The 19,040-nt window shown below is 37.1% G+C and overlaps 1 long non-coding RNA gene across 1 annotated transcript; it reads left to right on the forward strand.

Annotated features, from left to right (window-relative positions):
* The first annotated feature begins 379 nt into the window (after window positions 1–379).
* Window positions 380–2,327, forward strand: LOC116124648. Its single transcript, XR_004127237.1, has 3 exons — window positions 380–1,177; window positions 1,679–1,761; window positions 1,980–2,327. It is a non-coding gene; the product is annotated as an uncharacterized LOC116124648 (long non-coding RNA).
* Window positions 2,328–19,040: the final 16,713 nt, after the last annotated feature.

The following is a 19,040-nucleotide window of genomic DNA, read 5'->3' on the forward strand; positions in this document are numbered from 1 at the left end:
TGGCAAAACAACAAGAAGGAATCATGTAATTTTATTGGATTTTGATAGATCGACTAACGCTGATCCTAATATGACCGACCATAACATTAACGCTTTACCTTTCACCTATAGTAATGGTGGTTAATCGACTTTGACAGGTGGTGGTAGATCCAAATTTTTTTAAGTTTTTTTAATATTAGTTAATTTATTTACTTAACATAAATTTTTCTTATATTATTTATTATGTCCCTAACAAATTACAAATTTAGAATTATAGAAATATTTCAAGATTTATTAAAAATAAAGATAAGACAATTTAAAAGTAACGAGCAGAAAAAGGGTGAATGGCGTAAATACTGGATTGCTACATGAGGTTATGTAATATGTATTCAATTATTATTCAAAATTCATAATTGTGGAAGGCTTGAGAAAAGGAAGAGAAAAGAAAACCACTCTAAAATGGGAAATTGGTGAACTCCGAACAGATCTGAGATTCTGAAGGTCTTGCAGAACATCGGGACAGAGATATCCTCAACATCCAAGAGGTTGCCGATGAACGAAATTATTAATCTATATCGTTTGAATGGTATGACCTTTAATTTTATGCAAATTCTTGAAGTCTTTAAGATAATAATCTGCCGATTAAGCTTTTTTACTGTTTAGATCGGCCGTCGATCTAACAATGAAGATGACGGTGTCACTAGCGGCTGCCGTCCGGCGACCCCAAAGCAGCCAGTTTTCAGTTTTCCAGAAATTAATACCATATATATTAGATTTTTAATTTAATTAGATTTTTATTTTAGAAAACAGGAATTTAGCTTCTTCATTTGTAGATCTGCAGAGCACCACAAAGACTTAAAACAATTTGCATAGATCTAAAGGTATTGTCATCCAAACGGTCTAAATTGGTCTAAATTAATCATTAACGAATTTCGTTTATCGGCGGCCTCTTGGGATGTTTGATCGTCTTTGTCTCCGTGTTCTGCAAAGTCTTGAGAATCTCACTCATCTGTTTGAGAATTAGTCAATTTCCCATTTTCGAGTGGTTTTGTTTTCTTCTTCCTGAAGAAGAAAGAGGCCCTTTATATAGATCTGATGATGAGGGGTTAATGCCACTTGGAGCCTAAATTTGCTGCTGCATACGTGATTTGATGGGATGAGGACGAACATATGATTTGTGATTTGATGGGAGAATGAGGTAAATGCATATGGGTTGACCTTGGCAAGTTGTTGAAATTGTAGTTGGAACATTGGTGTGCTTTTTGGATTTTATATTGGTTCAATAAATTGATCTATTGAGATTGCGGAGACTTTATGTTAGGAATAATAATAATTCATGAGCACTTCTGGTAGTAGATAATAATAAACCTGTTTTTTTTCATTTTTTTGGTAAGACTATGATGATTATGGTGTGTGTATCTGAAAAAACAACTGAAAAGGCACTCCCTATTCTAAATGGGTAGAAGTTAGCTGTTGGTTTCTGTGTTGAAGACATTTGGGATAATCGTACATGCAATAAAATCCTTCACAAGCTGAGTATCATGGGTTTATCATTTATGCTGGTGGTGTCTTATTTCCTTCTTGTTTTATACATTTTTCCATGTGCAGTTGCACATTTTTGGGACCATTTGATGTTATTTTCTTTTAAATATGTAAACTAAGTGTTCACTGGGTTTTGTGACTTGGTTTTTTTCATCAGGAAACAAAATCTTGTGTAAACACTCAGAAACTGCTGCGTTGGTCTACTACACTGCATGATTGTGTATCAAAATTAAGTACCTGGTAAAAATTCCATTCAGTTGTGTTTATTTACAAATGTTTGGAAGAAGGAGTATTAACACTGACTTCATCTGTTTCAAGATTTAAGATGTCTCAAATTTTGCCTAGTGCAATATGTTATGTATCGGTGGCATTTCAATATTGGTGTTTAACCTGTACGTATGGGTTTATCATCCTATACACTAGTCCCTCTGCTATGCCCTTATATTTTGATTATGCAGTGTCGTTTACATTCAATGTTCGGCATTGGAGAGTGTTGAAGAAGCTTTGATAAGACTTAAAAAATTGCACTTGGCAAGTTCTACTTCTGGAAAAGAGCAATTGAATGCTTGTTCTGACCTTGAGAAAAGAAGAAAACTTAAGAAAGAGACTGAGTGCCTATAGGCATCTTTCAGACCGAAAGCCGTTTCTCTCAAGTAGGCATCTGTCAGACCAAAATAATGGAGATCGAGGTGCTGACAAAGTTGATGTTCCCAAATATTCTCAAGATCCTTTGCAAGGAATTGACAGTCCAATGACTAGGGCAAAGACAAAGAGGATGAAAGAGGTTTTGCAAGGCTTGATCATGAAAGTGCAATACAAAGAAGCTGTACTAGAAGACTCTAAGACTAAATTTGAAGATTTCAAAGCTTCACCTAGGATGACCTATTATCTTTTTATGCAAGGGGACGGTCCAATGACTAGGGCAAAGACAAAGAGGATGAAAGAGGCTTTGTAAGGCTTGATCATGGAAGTGCAATACAAAGAGGTTTACTAGAAGACTCTAAGACTAAATTCGAAAATTTCAAAGCTTCACCTAGGAGGGCCTATTATCTTTTTATGCAAGGGGTAGATTCGGAGGATCATGTTGGATGCAAGGATTAATTTAGGAATTAATTTTCGTTTATTTAATCTTGGACTTTTTTTTTTTATGTTTTAATTATCATTAGATTCTTTAGTCTTTTATTTATTTAAGGTTTATTTAGGCCCAATTGGCTTATATTTAGGCTCAACCCGTTTTTCAATTAGCTAGGGTTTTCTTTTAGGGTTTGTTGCTTATAAAAAAGGGGCAGCCATGTTCTTTTTTGTGAGGACAGATTATTATTAATTGAAGTTTATTTTAAAAAGGTATTTGCTTTGCCTTCTTGTGTTCTTGATTGAATGCTTGAATCTTAGACTTATCAAAGGGAGTGATCAACATTTGTGGTGTCTCAAGATTAGGGTTTTAAGGACTTAGTTTTCTTAGGGTTCTAATTCGATCATCCTCAACACGTTTCTAACAAACCAACTTGTTCCTATTCTATCGAGTTCGTGGGTTCCTAAGGTAATTTGCCTAGAGGAAAACATTCTTTATTTGCTTATTTTTCCCGTTGAGACATTGATTTTATCTTAAAAGCCAATATTTGTTGTACTTCAAAATAACTGCATTTTATAATCTGTCTATTATGTCTATTACTTTTAGTAACATGTTGATGGGAACCTGGATTCTCAATGCTCAAAAGAACCCAACAGATTATAGTTTACCCAACAGGACAATATTCCAAACACAAATCAGAGATAATTGAGAAAGCACTAATATGAATATTCCCCTGAATTGATTGATAAAGAAATGGATAACAATTGTGAAGAACAAATAGAAAACAGTGTTGAAATGTGAAGATAAGCTAGCTTTTCGAGGGGCTAGTCCCTCCCAAATTCCTACTGAAAATATTCTCTACTTTTACAATTTGGATCCCTTAATTTATACTCACGTCACACTAATTTCATTGTTCCTGCCACGTGGATAACTAACTCCCACTTGCACACCCGCTAATTGCCCTTAAAATTTCTTTTGTAAATGTGAGTAGTAGGGGTCGTACCACATGTTTTCTACGAATAAATTGTTAAGTCACATACTTGATTACTAGGTACCCACTAGGTCTAGAGGTGGAACATTTGGGCCAGGTTAGGTGGGTCAACCCTAACCCGGCCCGTAACGAAGCGGGTTGAACCTGGGGTTGACCCTAACCCGGCAGCAACCCTTGGGCGGGCCGGGTTGCAAAATGGCAACCCGTAACCCGACGGGTTACTGTTTTGTCTCTTTTGAAAGAGACCTGCCGATGGGTTGGCTGAAAAAAATAAAACAAAAAATAAAAAATTTTATTTTATTTTTCAAATTATCCCTTTACCCTTGAAATATAGCCCTTTTGTAGCCGTTGGAGGGGTCTTTTTCGTCATTTTTCTTTCCCATTTTTTCCTTTAAATTGGCCCTAAACTCTCACATTTTTCTCACAACTCAAATTCTCTCATTCTCTCATATTCTCTAATCTCTAATCTCTCAATTATTCATTTATTCTCTTAATCTCTTTGTTATCAATTTGCTCGTATTTTAATTTTTATTAGTTTTTGCAATTTTTAATTCATATTTCCAATTTTCCAAATTCCAATTTCCAAATTCCATATTCCAATTCTCTTTCTTTAATTTTTATTTCTTCTACATCAATTTTTTTTTTCAACTACAATGGATAGATATTTCTCTCCCATCAATTACAATGATGAAGGAAACTACTATCCTAGTCCTAGTCCCGCTGATTTTACTAACATAAATGCAGGAGGAGATTCAAATAGTCCCGCTTTCCCATTCTCAGAATCCGATACACCTCAAAATATGCCCCCGATTCCAACAGCTCCCGGTGGTTCTAGAAGTCGTCCTCGTAATCGTCGTGCTCGTCCAACTTCATCTCAAGCTGAGGCGGGATCATCAACTGCCGTCGAAAGCGAAGACAGACACACATCAGACGTTTGGGCGCATTTCGACAAGTTTTACGAGACAGAAAATGGCGTTCAAGTCAAGAAAGCAAGATGCAAATATTGTGCAAATGTTTATAAAGCTGATTCAGGTAATGGTACTAGTACTTTAAAAAGGCATGCTAATAAACATATTAATCAACATGGAAATAGAGAAAGCAATCAAACTCAAATAACTAATATGGGTACTACTTGGCGTTATAATTCTGATGTATATAGGAAACAGTTAGCTTTATATATTGCTGCAACTGATCAACCTATTAATATGGTTGAAGATAAATATTTTGAAAGATTTGTTCAAAATTCATTTTTTTCCAGGATTTAAAAGTTATTCTAAAACTGCAACTAGAAATGATTTAATAAAATTGTTTAGAAAAATGAAATTAGAATTAAAAAATAAATTTCATACTTGTCATATTAGTGTGGCTTTAACTGCTGATATTTGGAGTGGTAGAGCTAAACAAGATTATATTTGTGTGACTAGTCATTATTTTGATAATGAATTTAAATTAAATAAATCTTTATTAGGATTTAGATTAATGGATGTGGATCATAGTGGTTTAGAAATCTATAATAAAATTATTGAAGTTTTAGAAGATTATGATATTATTGATAAAGTGATAAGTTTAACTTTAGATAATGCAAGTTCTAATAGTAAAGCTATAGAATTTTTTCAAAATAATTATCTTTTATATAATAATTTGAAGTTTTTTCACCAACGTTGTGCATGTCATGTTATTAATTTAATTGTGAAAAGTGGTATGAAAACAATTAAAAAAAATATTGATAGAATTAGGGAATCTTTAGCTTGGATTACTAGTAGTAATAAAAGAAATGCTGAATTTCAAGAAGCTTGTATAAAATCAAATATGTCTCCTAGAACTTTTGCATTAGACATGCCTGTTAGATGGAATAGTACTTATTTAATGCTTGATTCATATTTACCTTATGCTAATATAATTAGTTATTTTGTAGCAAATAATAGAGGTCCTTATTATTTGATAGAAAATGATTGGCAAATAGCTAAAGTATTTCATTCTTTTCTTAAAACTTTTTACCAATCCACTTTACAACTTTCTGGTGTGTATTATCCTACTAGTCCATTGGTAATACACACAATTATAAAAATTTTCGAGTTATTTATAAAAAACAAAGACAACGTAATTTTAAATGCACCAATAAAGGCAATGAAATTTTTTTTTTTTTAAATATTGGAACCCATTCCTTTTCTTTATTGTTTAGGCGTTATATTTGATCCTAGAATTAAATTAGCAGGTTTAGAAAATGGTTTTGACAATTTATGTGAAAATTTACAAACCGCAGTATATGCCAATCAAATAGGAGAGGTAAAAAATAGACTTTTCAAAGTTTATTTCCAGTATGAAAACAGGTATAAGAACCCGCAAAGAGGCGAAATATCAAGGGAAGCTGCATCAGAAGAAATAAATAAAGACTTCTACTCTTGGGGAAGTTTATATTCAATGTTTGGTTCTCGTGAGTGTTGAAGAAGCTTTGATAAGACTTAAAAAATTGCATTTGGCAGGTTCTACTTCTGGAAAAGAGCAATTGAGAGCTTGTTCTGACCTTGAGAAAAGAAGAAAACTTAAGAAAGAGACCGATTTCCTATAGGCATCTTTCAGTCCGAAAGCAGCTTCTCTCAAGCAGGCATCTGTCAGACCAAAAGCATTCTTTATTTGCTTATTTTTCCAGTTGAGACATTGATTTTCTCTTAAAAGCCAATATTTGTTAGACTTCAAAATAACTGCTTTTCATAATCTGTCTATTATGTGTATTACTTTTAGTAACATGTTTTCTACAAATAAATTATGTCACATACCTGATTACCAGGGACACTAGGTCCAATACATCATCTAGAGGTGGGCATTTGAGACTGTGTCCAAACATTCGGCCCAAAAACCTAATTCTAGGACCGATCCTAGGAGGTTTGATCTCAAAATTGGACCAGGCCTAAGGAGAAGGGCCCGGTCCCTCCACTGGGCCCTCCTCCAAGGCTCGGGCTAGGACCGGTCTCAGGCTTGGGCCCAAACTTTTTTAATTATTTTCTTTTTAGTCTCTTGTATAATTACATATAACTCTTTTATAAATTTTGAAATAAATATAAATTATAGGGGTTAAAAACGAATTTTACAAAATTTAAAAATTTTTTTTTGTAATTTTTGTTTAATAACTATTGGCAATAGCCAATGGTCATTTTTTTTTTTTGGGAGGGTGAGGGGGAGGTTTTTTTTTCTTTCCATTCTCGTCTCAACTACATTATAAATAACTGTCAAATCTCTTATTTTTTTCACATCACTCAATCTTTCATTCTCTCTACTCTACTCTACTTCAAATCTCCAATCAAATTCTCATTTAATTTATATTTATAATTTATTCATATTATTTATTTATATTATTCAATTTTTTCTATTTTTCATTATCATTTCTTATTCATATTATTATTTAAGTTTTTTTCATTTTAATTATTTATTGTTTTATTATGAATTCATGATGGATTCTCGAAATGATGCATTCGGAAGATTATTTCCAAATGAGTTTTCCGTTCCATCCACCGAAGAAATAAAACGGTTCAATCCATTTTCACCATTTCCTCCAGAGGCAGCAACTGCAATTCTACAACCACATTCGGCTGGGATGAGGTGTAGCCAAACACATGCGAGCTGCGAGTCAACGGGTACGGGCATAGCTCAACCCCCCCAACCGTCAAAGAAGGTCGTGTTCGATGTATGACGACACTTCATCAAATCAAAACGGCCAAAGACAAATGGGGAGGGGGAAGAATCGTGTGGGGTATATAATTTCTGTGGAACCATTGGGGGGGGGGGGGTGTGGGGTGGAGTTTTTTTTTTTTTTTTTTTCATTCCCCCCCTCCCACAACTACACTATAAATAACCCCCAAATCTCTCATTTTTTCTACACCACTAAATCTCTCATTCTCTCAATCTCTCTACTTTCTCTTTCAAATCTCCAATCAATTTCTCATTTAATTTATATTTATATTTATAATTTATTCATATTATTTATATATATATATATTTATTTATATTATCCAATGTTTTCCATTTTTCAATATCATCTCTTATTCATATTATTATTTAATTTTTTTAATTTTAATTATTTATTATTTTATCATAAATTTATAATGTATTCCCGAAATGATGCATTTAGAGGATCATCCCCAAATGAGTTTTACGCTCTATCCACTGAAGAAATAGAAGTGTTCAATCCATTTTCACCCTTTCTTCTAGAGGCAGCAACTGCAATTTCACAACCACATTCGGTCGGGACGAGGTGTAGCCAAACACATGCGAGCTGCGAGTCAATGGGCACAAGCATAGCCCAACCCCCTCGACCGTCAAAGAGGGTCGTGTTTGATGTATGGCAACACTTCACCAAATCAAAATGGCCAAAGACAAATGGAGAGGGGGAAAAATCGTGTAAATGTAATTTCTGTGGAACTATTATTGGCTCTGAGAAGGGGACTTCGACGATGCGGCGACACTTTTAGAAGAAGCACCCCCAAATAATATAGTTGCCTGGTACATCTTCAACCGGATCAGGTAGGCAAATTCAAACTCAACTTAATTTTAATCTACAATCCTCAACTCTCTCGACATGACAATACAATGCACATGTTACGCGAGAGGAAATAGCAAGATTCATAGTTGCTACGGACTCTCCCATTTGTTTATCTAAAAATCCTTATTTTATTCACATGATTAAAACTGCATTTTGTCCAACACATACCCTTGTTAGTATAAGTACAAGTAAAAAAGATATACTAAAACTTTATAACAAAATAAATAATAAACTTAAAAACGAATTTAAAAATTTTAGGAATATATCTATTGCACTTATATCAGACACATGAGCTTGTAGATCAAAAACCGATTTTTTAACTATTATAGTACATTTCTTAGATCATAATTAGGGTTTACAACAAAAATTGATAGGTTTTAAACCATTATATGAAAAACATAGTACTGAGACTATTTATTTTACAATTTTTGAAATTTTGCAAGAATATCTATTAACTGATAGAGTTGTAGTGCTAACGCTTGATAATGTAGCAGCTAACACCGCGACAATCTCTTTATTTGAAAAAAAATTGGATCCGCGTGGTGAAGGCAAATTTTTTCACCAAAGATGTGCTTGCCACATTATCAATTTGATAGTGAAAGCAGGTTTAGATGCTATACATTCGAAGATGGAAAAGGTGCACGCGACTATCGGATTTATCGTCGACGGTAGCAATAAAAGATGGTAGGAATACGTCAAATATTGTAGGCAAGAGGACCCACCGGTTTGACCTTTGAAGTTGTGTACATACATGCCTATTTGTTGGAACTCCACCTACTTAATGTTGGAAAAAGTTTTGCCAACCGTAAAACAAGTTACAGATTTCATCAACCGGAAGCACTATCCAAAGGAAGTTGTCAACTATGATGATTGGGTAGTTTGTGAACTTTTTTATTCATTTCTTAAAATTTTTTATGATTCTACTAATACATTAAGTGGTATTTATTGTCCGACTACTAATTTAGTGTTAGATATTTTACTTCAAATTGCTAAAACTTTTGCTAAATATAGATATAATGATGTTTTAAGGGAAATTGTTTCAAAGATGGAAGAAAAATACGAGAAATATTAGTTATATATTCCATTCTTATATGTATTAGGCCTTGTTGTAGATCCTAGGTTTAAATTACATGTAGTTAACTGTATAATTACTAAGTTAGACTTGTATTTAATTCATGATTATGTGTCTTATTTGACTGATTTTAAGCAAAAAGTGGAACAATGGAAGTGGAAGTGGAACGTTCAAGAGAGACGATCAGGACCCTGATGCAGACCTTCGTCAAGGATCGAGCAAGTGGACGTATATGGAACATGGCGGCAATAGCAGCTCCAGCTTGTACATACATGGATCAAATGAGCTGAATTGCTACTTAAAAGTGGACCTGTCCTTCATCGTCATGAAGCAGAAATGTGTCATGGATATTCTTCAATGGTGGAACTAACATGAAAGTCGATTCCCCATTGTGGCCCAAATGGCACGTGACATTTTATATGTGCCAGTTTCTACAATTGCATCCGAATCAACATTTTCAACGAGTAACCGAATTGTTGAAGACAGAAAATGTTCTTTAACCGATGAGATGATTGAAGTGATAACGTGTTTACGAGATTGGACTCATGTAGAAAGAAGACTACAACAATACCCTGAAGATCCCGAACTGCTCGAACTTTTTAGGAATACAGATTTGAATGATTTAAATATTGTTAACGATGAAGATGAATAATTTAATTAAAAAAATTATTTAATTTTTTATTTCTAACATCTTTTTTAGAAACATGATGTTGCCATTAATAGTCTGGTTGCTAATTTGACTTTATTGGTCTAATATATGGTAAGTCTCACCTGCAAACTTAACCTAAGTGAGGAAACATATATTAGAACAATAGGCTCTCTCACATCAAAACATTAAACTAGGATTTTTTTTTTTCATTTTTCTTTATCCATTTATATGTGGGGATTCGAACATGAGATTTTTGGCTCTGATTCCATGCAAGTTGTCATCCCGATATGCATACTAATTGTAAGTAATTGATATACCATACGCAGCGGAAAACAAAAATTCAATAGGTAAATCAATTACCTTTCTCTGCCTAGATTCAAGTATAGATTATACCGTTTACATGTTTATAAACAAAAATTTGTATAAAGTAAATCCATTAAAGGATTACAATACTTACGTACGTTTGGAGGCTCCTTCGAATATCTCTGGTTTCGGACGGGAACACTGTTCACATGATTTTTCGCCAATCGATCCAAAATAGGATCGCACTCACGGAAGTCCACACGAAAATAATCCACAGAACTCTTGATTATTTTGCTAGAACAATCAAGAGCTTCAAGAATCAAGAAAGAAGAACAAAAAAAGTTTTCTTCTTGAGAGGCTAAGGTTTTAATTGAATGAACAATTCCCTTATGTTTTAATTTTAAGTTGCACTTATATAGTGCAACAATTAAAACCCTAGTCCACTTAGGAATAGCTATGGGCTTCAACCCTAGTTTACCCTTGCAACCAAACACACATTTTATGGTATTTTAATTAATTAATCATTATTATAATTAAAATCAATTAATATATAATAATATAATAATATTTAATTAGTAATAATAATTCATTTAAATATATACATAGATATATTTATATATAATCTCACTAGTTTCATTTTAATATTAAAATTAAATATAGGCAACAACCTCAGCAAATTTAATTACACTGTGAGATTACTAAAATACCCTTCTCACAAATTGATACTTAAATTATCTTCTAAGTGTGTGACCTGTAGGCTCTTCATCATATCGGCAGTGTGTAGTATCACGATTAACACCAATTAATCGTCTCAATGCACATAGACCAAGATTGACCCCTAGCAAGGCATCATGACCACCCGATAGATTCGGATTCAGCGAAACTGCAACCTTTCAACGGTATGGTTACCATGCAATCAAATCCTTTCATCAACTGTTATCTCATCGAGACTGAGACACAGAAATAGTGTCAACCTCAGATATCTGCGACATGTTTGTATTCAGTTACTAGACCAATGACATGAATATTAAATTGGATTGAGCATCAACTCAATCCTACTAAGGCCACAGATTTAGTGTCATTGTCATTTACTGAATTACCCAGTGAGATAACTTCTCCCTTACCCAGGAGTAATGAATCCTTTGTCGATCCACCATAGTCTCGATACACTTCTCAATGTAGTCAATCACTACCGTATTGATAGCTCTGAATAGAAATATGTTGTGCTAGTGTCAAACTACATCAATTGGTGCATAAGGCTCTCCTTTGATCTCAAGTCTAAGGATCACATGCACTACCATCTATTAGAGGATTTATTCAATAGACACTGGGGTTACCATCCATATGGAATCCTCTGGTGGGTCTGTCTAGTAAACTTGCCTCTAGCAAGCATCCATGCGTTGCACTAGGTTATCGGCAAACAACCTTGACAAGTGAGATCAATCACTGCCTTTTGACAGGGTCGTTCAACACTATGATAGTCTTACCGTATTATCTATGTACTTGGTTAGAATAATACTAGGGCTACAGACGTTTCTAAAATGGCCACCATATGTGATCATAAGGTTCTCACTATCAGGATTTGAAACACTTGATACCCTCGTCACGGTTCTACCATCCTAAGGACATATATCATTACAAACACGATATAAAAGAATATGCCTTTTATTGATAAATAAACATTTATTACAGAGTCAATTTTACAATAATTGATTGGCTCTAGGGTACCTATTCTAACACTAATATCACATGTTCTTTCATTATAAGTCATTCAGCTATGTAAGAGATATTTAATTTAACATAAGCAACAATGCAAGCACATAAGGAGGAGGAAAGAAACATGTTGTCGCTATCACATGTAAACTGACAAACACACTTCTTTATATAAGAGTGAAACGCTTGTTCCACTCAAACTAAGAATCCTAATATTAAACAATTAAATCAACTAATAAGACTCACGTATATTTTTAAGGGGTTTTATGATATTTTCTAAGGGGTTATGCGATATATCTAAGGTCTTTTTTTTTTTTTTTTAATTGAAATTTTCTAAAGCAATTTTTTCTTAAGTGTTACTCCAAGGGTGAATTAATTAAACCTTTTGAATGTTGTATTAAATTCACTCGCCATTTTCATTGACTCAAGGATTCAACATGCCTTTGTTTTGATGATAACAAACTAATAAGCCCCAAAGCATGTTAGCTGACGATTCTTGCTCAAGTGTGTATTTAGATGCCATTGAAGTTTCCTAATACATTAAAATGATTATCAAGAAGGACAAGAAATAACTTGGATAAAGATTTTGTAAGATTTTAAGAAGTTTAGTCTAGGTATAATTTCCTTGAATTATTTCACTTGTAAAGTATAGGTCCTGGTTATAGTTGGTTATTAACTTGTGAAAGTTCATGACTTGTTTTACATGCATTCAAATAGTCTAAGGCATGATAAAATTTTGAAATGTAAAAAACTTGGGGACCCAAAAACTTGACTTTTGTTCTTCATATTTTTCAAAGACTATATGTAAATTTTTATCCCTGTTAGGGCCAAAAAATGTCCTCGGCCCAAATAGGCTAAAAGATGAAGACACCTTCAACAAAGCTCGAAGCCATGACCTAATTCCGTTTGAGCTCGCAACAGAGTTTGCATATTAGGTCCGCTTAGCACATTTACCCTGTTGCTCACTGCTTGAGCCCAATCAACAAAGGCCCCGATTTGTTTAGGCCTCATCATCAGCTTGTCTGGGCCCAGGCCCATTGATCCAAGATCACCTATTGGACCTAGGGCTTACTTAGACCCCAAGGTTGCCTATTTCTTATTTCGGTACTATTCGGATTCTACCGAAGATGAAGACACCTTCAACAAAGACTATATGTAAATTTTTATCCCTGTTAGGGCCAAAAAATTCCTCGGCCCAAATAGGCTCAAAGATGAAGACACCTTCAACAAAGCTCGAAGCTATGACCTAATTCCGTTTGAGCTTGCAACAAAGTTTGCATATTAGGTCTGCTCAGCACATTTACCCTGTTGCTCACTGCTTGAGCCCAATCAGTAAAGGCCCCGATTCGTTTAGGCTTCATCGTCAGCTTGTCTGGGCCCAGGCCCTTTGATCCAAGATCACCTACTGGACCTAGGGCTTACTTAGATCCCAAGGTTACCTATTTCTTATTTCGGTACTATTTAGATTCTATCGAAGAGATCAATTACTATCCTAACTCGTCTAAGATTCGTATCTTAGACCAACTAGGACTCCCTCTCCTACTAAGGTAAGGGAATCAAAAGCCTTCCTATTCACTAAACCTCAACCTCCAAAGGACTCACAGTCCTACTAGGACCCGAAGATCCTATAGTTGCTATTTGAACAGAGGCCAACCCTCTCACAAGAGGGAGGACATTACACCTTCTAACCCTGTAGTTCTTACTCTTGGGAATCTCGCATCACAGCCGTAGTTGTATCTCCGACTAGAGTTTTGGTAACCTTCTGTTTCCCTAACCCTCACTAAATTAGCCTCATTCAGCTTTGCTGACTTGAGCGTCGGAGTGCTTACGACAAACACCACCCCAGTGTTTTCTGTTCACTTCACGCTTGTTTTCTTGTGTGTGCAGGTACAGTGTATTGTTGGTGGTCTTAATCTCACAGGATCATACCATATTTTCGTAGCGGTTAATTTTTTGCATCTAGAGAGCTCCAATCAGCCCATACCGACACGTTCCTATAAAAATCACCTTCGAGCGACACTAGCAACTCAACCATTTTGTTTCATCCACATCAAAACACAACAAGTCGACTCAAACTGGCAGCATCGGTTTACCCACTCGAACTGGACCATGCTGACTCGACTACAATGTTCTGCCTAGACAGGATACATCTATGAGGCAATTATCTAGGAAAGAGGGTTCAACCCCCACACATCTACAAATAATCAATCCATCCACCTATGAAAAAAGCAATAAAAAGACCCAAACGGCTAAGTATCAGGTACAAAAAGGCACATACGCCATGAAAAGGCAAAGCAGGCCCCAAAAATACATGAGGCAAAAATAAACATAATCCTAGGAGGCATCATGCCCCGCATCATCAGTACAAGTTGCCTTACCCACCTCCACTCAATCACCTTGTCACTGGCCCTAATAGTCATCCCTGCAGCTTGGTCACCGGTATCCTCTGTAACTGACTGTCTTGGTTGACTAGCAAGGTCGAATACTTGGTCATCGACCCGCTCCTCCGTATAATCCGTGTGACCAGTAGCCTCTTCTTCCTCCATCTTCCGCAAGAGCTGGATGTCCTCATCCGGGTTCCAGTGGGCAATGTTCCCAGACTTGTACTCTAGCATCAACTCTCCCATAGCCCTGATGATGGTGTCGTCAGTAATACTGAGGCACTGCTCCCTCAACGACTCAACCTCCGCGTTCTTCTCGGCCAATTCCTTCTTCAATCGCTCTAGCTTGACCTCAAACTCCCTCAATCGCTGCTGGCTTTCTCGTTCAGTTTTCTGGGTTGCCGCCTCTTTGTGTCACAGATTAAAGTTGGATTTAGAAATGTCATGTATCTTCTTCTCTTTCGACATGATGGATTTCTTGAGGTGCAGGCTACTTGTGAAACCCTGCATGATAAAACCACTTGATCAGTGTTCAGTCACTACAAGTACAGTAAGATAAAAATCTGGATCATACTTGGAAAGCAAGGGAAACCCCGCCAATCAGCAGCCGCAACCGCGCCCATCTGATTTAGTCGGCTCTCATCCACTGGGAACATGAACGAATGGGCCAACTTGCTCATGGAAGTGGCATCCGAATAGGTCTACACAGAAGTTGGGATACTAAAAGTAAGCATCTCAATCTCCTCATCCAAGACCACTATCTTAGATGACCTAGCGTTGGGCGTAGGCGGTTGTCCGGGTGGAGTCACAACCACATCCTCCACCTTCCTCTCCTCTTTAGTCAAAGAGTCCCTCTTTCACTTCTCGCGATGGGCTCCATCGCGCTCGGGACGGTTAACTTCTTCATAAGCCTCTCCACAATCGTAAATTTCTCAATAGTTAGTGGGTTTAGCCTAGACTTACTAAACAAAATATGATTGCAGTAGCGGATGAGCAGCACACTCCAAGTCTGCTTCAGTGAAGGGAAGGGGATACCTCACCAAATCGCACCAACTCCAGCCCACAGGTGACTTGTCCTCACATTCGCCTTCTCCAACACTACTTGCTAATCCTTTTGCGTCCTAGGAATGGCAAGAACTTTTCTAGTTTGCATGTCCAAGTTGTCCCCGCTATACTTGGCACGATTGAACTCAAGATCTACAAAGGAGAAACAAAATAAGACTTTAGTAATCAAAGCATGAATAAAGACTAAGTTTCTCACCAGTCGTTTGTGAGGTATACGGGATCCCGCCTTGGCCTCTCTCTCCAAAGACCGCTTCACCCCTCATAAAGAAGAAGCTTTTCTTCCAGTTTTTATCACTTGACCGGAGGTCGGTCACGAGATGAGCCCGATCGTGCTTGAGAGTGATCGTGTACCGACTATTGTCCTTGTTATTCTCTTTCGAGAAATATGAGTATAGCAACTCGTGCAGCCCAAACATCACCTCATTTTGCACACAGAGGTCTTCTAGAGCCATCAACAATCTCCACCCATTCGGCATAACCTGAGTTGGTGTAATCATAAAATGGTTCAGGACCTCCCAAACAAGACGAGAAATAGGAAGTCTTAGCCCGTCATGGAACCACTTCTCATAGGCACTCACCCAATCTTTTGCCTCATAGTCAACCCTCTCATACGACTTGGGAACCCTAATCTCGACGAACTCTGGAATGTGGTACATTGTCCTAATTCACCACACATCACTCTTCTTCAGCAAGGGCAGATAGTCCTTACTCAATATCCCATTATCGGGCCAAGTCGGCTCGTCCTCATAGCTACTAGTGATAGAAGACAAACTTCCAAAACTGTCGGCATCATCAAAGTCTTCCCCACTAGTCCCTTGCCTGTCTGAATCGTCATCACTCGGAGCAGCACCGCTTGGCCTAGGAGTAGCCACATTCACCCTATTCGGTATACTGACCGAACCATCTCCACCCTTTGGCACCATTACCATCGTTGGGGCCTCCTCGTATTCATTCCCAACTTCCATCTCTACCCCACTCGAATCGCCTAACTCTGATTGCGACATTCAACCTCTTATCTACTCGACCTAGGAGACCGATTGGTTTTTCAATATCGAATCGTATCCTCAGTTCCAAAAGCTCCACTCACCCAGAGTGACCGACTGACAGGCTCTGAAACCAAGCTAACTCTTTGCCTTTAAGAAACTTTCAGCTCAGTTAGGATGACTCAGTACCTACTACCTCAGGACCCACTATTCAGATCCTTCTCCACTCGACCTAGGAGACCGAATGACCTATGTTACTTAGCCTTTACCAAAACCTAACTTCTTCACTCAAACCACCTCACTCGACCCGGTCAAGCAGACCGAGATAAGCTGAATAGGAAGCCTACATAAATCGATTCCATCTTTTGACCTCCCTAAACCAAGAAAATCCAGAAAACCCAGAATCTTCAAACGCAGACCACACCAAATCGATCATAAACACACAAAATCTCCTAAACGCCAAACCAAATAATCAAAGTCGCTAGCTAGCCTACCCTATTCAAGCCAAACAAACGCAACACCTCCTTATTTTCAAGCTCCCCTAAAAAATCTACCAAACCTCCCCCAAATCCCTTTAAAAGTACCGCAGACACAAAGAAAGGACGAAAGGAGACGAAAAACAATACAAGGAAGCAAGTATTTACAATGAAAATGGCCAAAGTTCCCAAAATCTTTTCACTGCTACGAAGAAAAACTGAAACAAGAGATGAATTATTCAGCTTCACGTTTCCTATTCAAGGTTCGTGGCCGCCACATCATGCATACATCATGGAGATGCTAGCCATTTGCTCGGTTTGCCCGACCGAGTAGAGTTATCATTGGACATACTGACTATTTAAACTTGGCTCTCCGACCTCATGACAAACGCCGCCAAAGCAAAACAAAACCTCCACCCTCTTGGTCATCCCGACCGAGTGCACTAGCCACTTGCTTGGGAGTGCGCATACACCTAGTCATTCAGATTCAACCAATCAGTCGAAGGCACCACCACTGCAATGACCCTAACGTATTCCACTAGGTGCAATACACCGAGTGCTGACACCTTCATGGCATAGTTCGCACATCCTCTCTCTTGGTTCGATACACCGAGTGATGACAACTTCATGGGAAGGTTCACATATCCTCTCACTCAGTTCGATATACTGAGTGAGGACACCTTCATGGGACGTTTCGTATATCCTCTCACCTGGTTCGACATATCGAGTAAGGACACCTCTAGCAGATTCTCTCATGCTTTCCCTCAATCCGATGCACAAGGCGAGGTCTTCAAGGTCAACTTCACTTTCTCACTTGGTTAGATACGCCGAGTGAGGGCATGTTTTTGTTTCACCTCCACCCACCCACTCGGCTTGGTATACCGAGTGCATCACCTACATTAAAAGATATACTATTCGGTTCCGTGAACAAAGAAGTAGCGCATTCACATATTCGATCAGTCGGTCATGAAGGATGACTAAGCACACCTCCATGCAACATCTACTCTATAAGCTAAGCACTCCTTAACTTAGAGAGTGGGGGGCAAATAGTTAGGACAAAAAAATGTCCTCGGCCCAAATAGGCCCAAAGACGAGGACAACTTCAACAAAGCTTGAAGCCATGGCCCAATTCCGTTTGAGCTCGCAATAGAGTTTGCATATTAGGTCCGCTCAGCACATCTACCCGGTTGCTCACTGTTTGAGCCCAATCAGCAAAGGCCCCGATTTGTTTAGGCCTCATCATCAGCTTGTCTGGGCCCAGGGACCTAAGGGAGAGTCCAACCCAAAAGATTGGCCTAATAGGTGGGAGAGCTCCTAAGCTTAAGTACTACACTTAGTAGATGTGAGATCCCGATGTAGGATTCTAACATATTTTATTGTTATTAAGTTGTGTAAGTCGTTGTTTAAAAAAAAAAAAAAAGTTGTGTTGTTGCATATTGCAAGATTACATTTTACGAATTAAGATTTTTGAGACAGAAAAGTGGGCATCAGAGTCTCACTTGGTTTAATTTATAACACACTACTTTGAAAAGTGTCTTGGAATGCCATTTTCTTTTTGAAATATTTAGTATTGAAGTTAACTGCAAAGACTTTTGCAAAGTTTGATGGCTACTCTAAATTTCATGGAATTTATATCTAAATTTTGAATTAGCTTTGGATTATGTAGAAATTGAATAAACAATGGCTTTGTTAACCTTGGAGAGAGCAATCTCTCTTGTCTGTATGATCTTGTTGGTTGTGTTTCAATTTCCTTGCAATGTTGCTTCTGACTCTACTGAAGAACCATAAGCTCTTCTGAAATGGAAAGCCAGCCTTCAAAACCAGAACCATTCTCTCCTGTCTTCATGGACAATTCCTCTCGTAAATGCCACCAATATTTCTAATTAACCTGAAAACATAACAAGCCTTTGTACTTGGTTTGGAATTTCTTGCAACCTAGCTAGAAGAATCGATAGATTTAACATTTCTATTTTAGGTTTAAAAGGTACCCTCGATGAATTGTCGTTCATCATTTCCCCATCTTGTATATGCTGATTTTGGCATGAATGAACTCTTTGGTGTCATCCCGACAAGATTAAGCAATCTCTCAAAACCGAGGTATCTTAACTTGTCGATGAATCAGTTTTATCAGAAAATTCACCTGTTAGGACAACTAGAATTCCTCTACCTGAGTGATAATCAGTTAAATGACTCAATTCCTACTTCTTTGAGTAATTTGAGCAATTTGGGTATTTTGTATCTTTCTTATAATTCACTTTCTGGTTCAATTCCTCCAAA

The sequence above is a fragment of the Pistacia vera genome, unplaced genomic scaffold (assembly GCF_008641045.1).
Source record: "Pistacia vera cultivar Batoury unplaced genomic scaffold, PisVer_v2 Contig154, whole genome shotgun sequence".
NCBI lineage: Eukaryota > Viridiplantae > Streptophyta > Magnoliopsida > Sapindales > Anacardiaceae > Pistacia > Pistacia vera.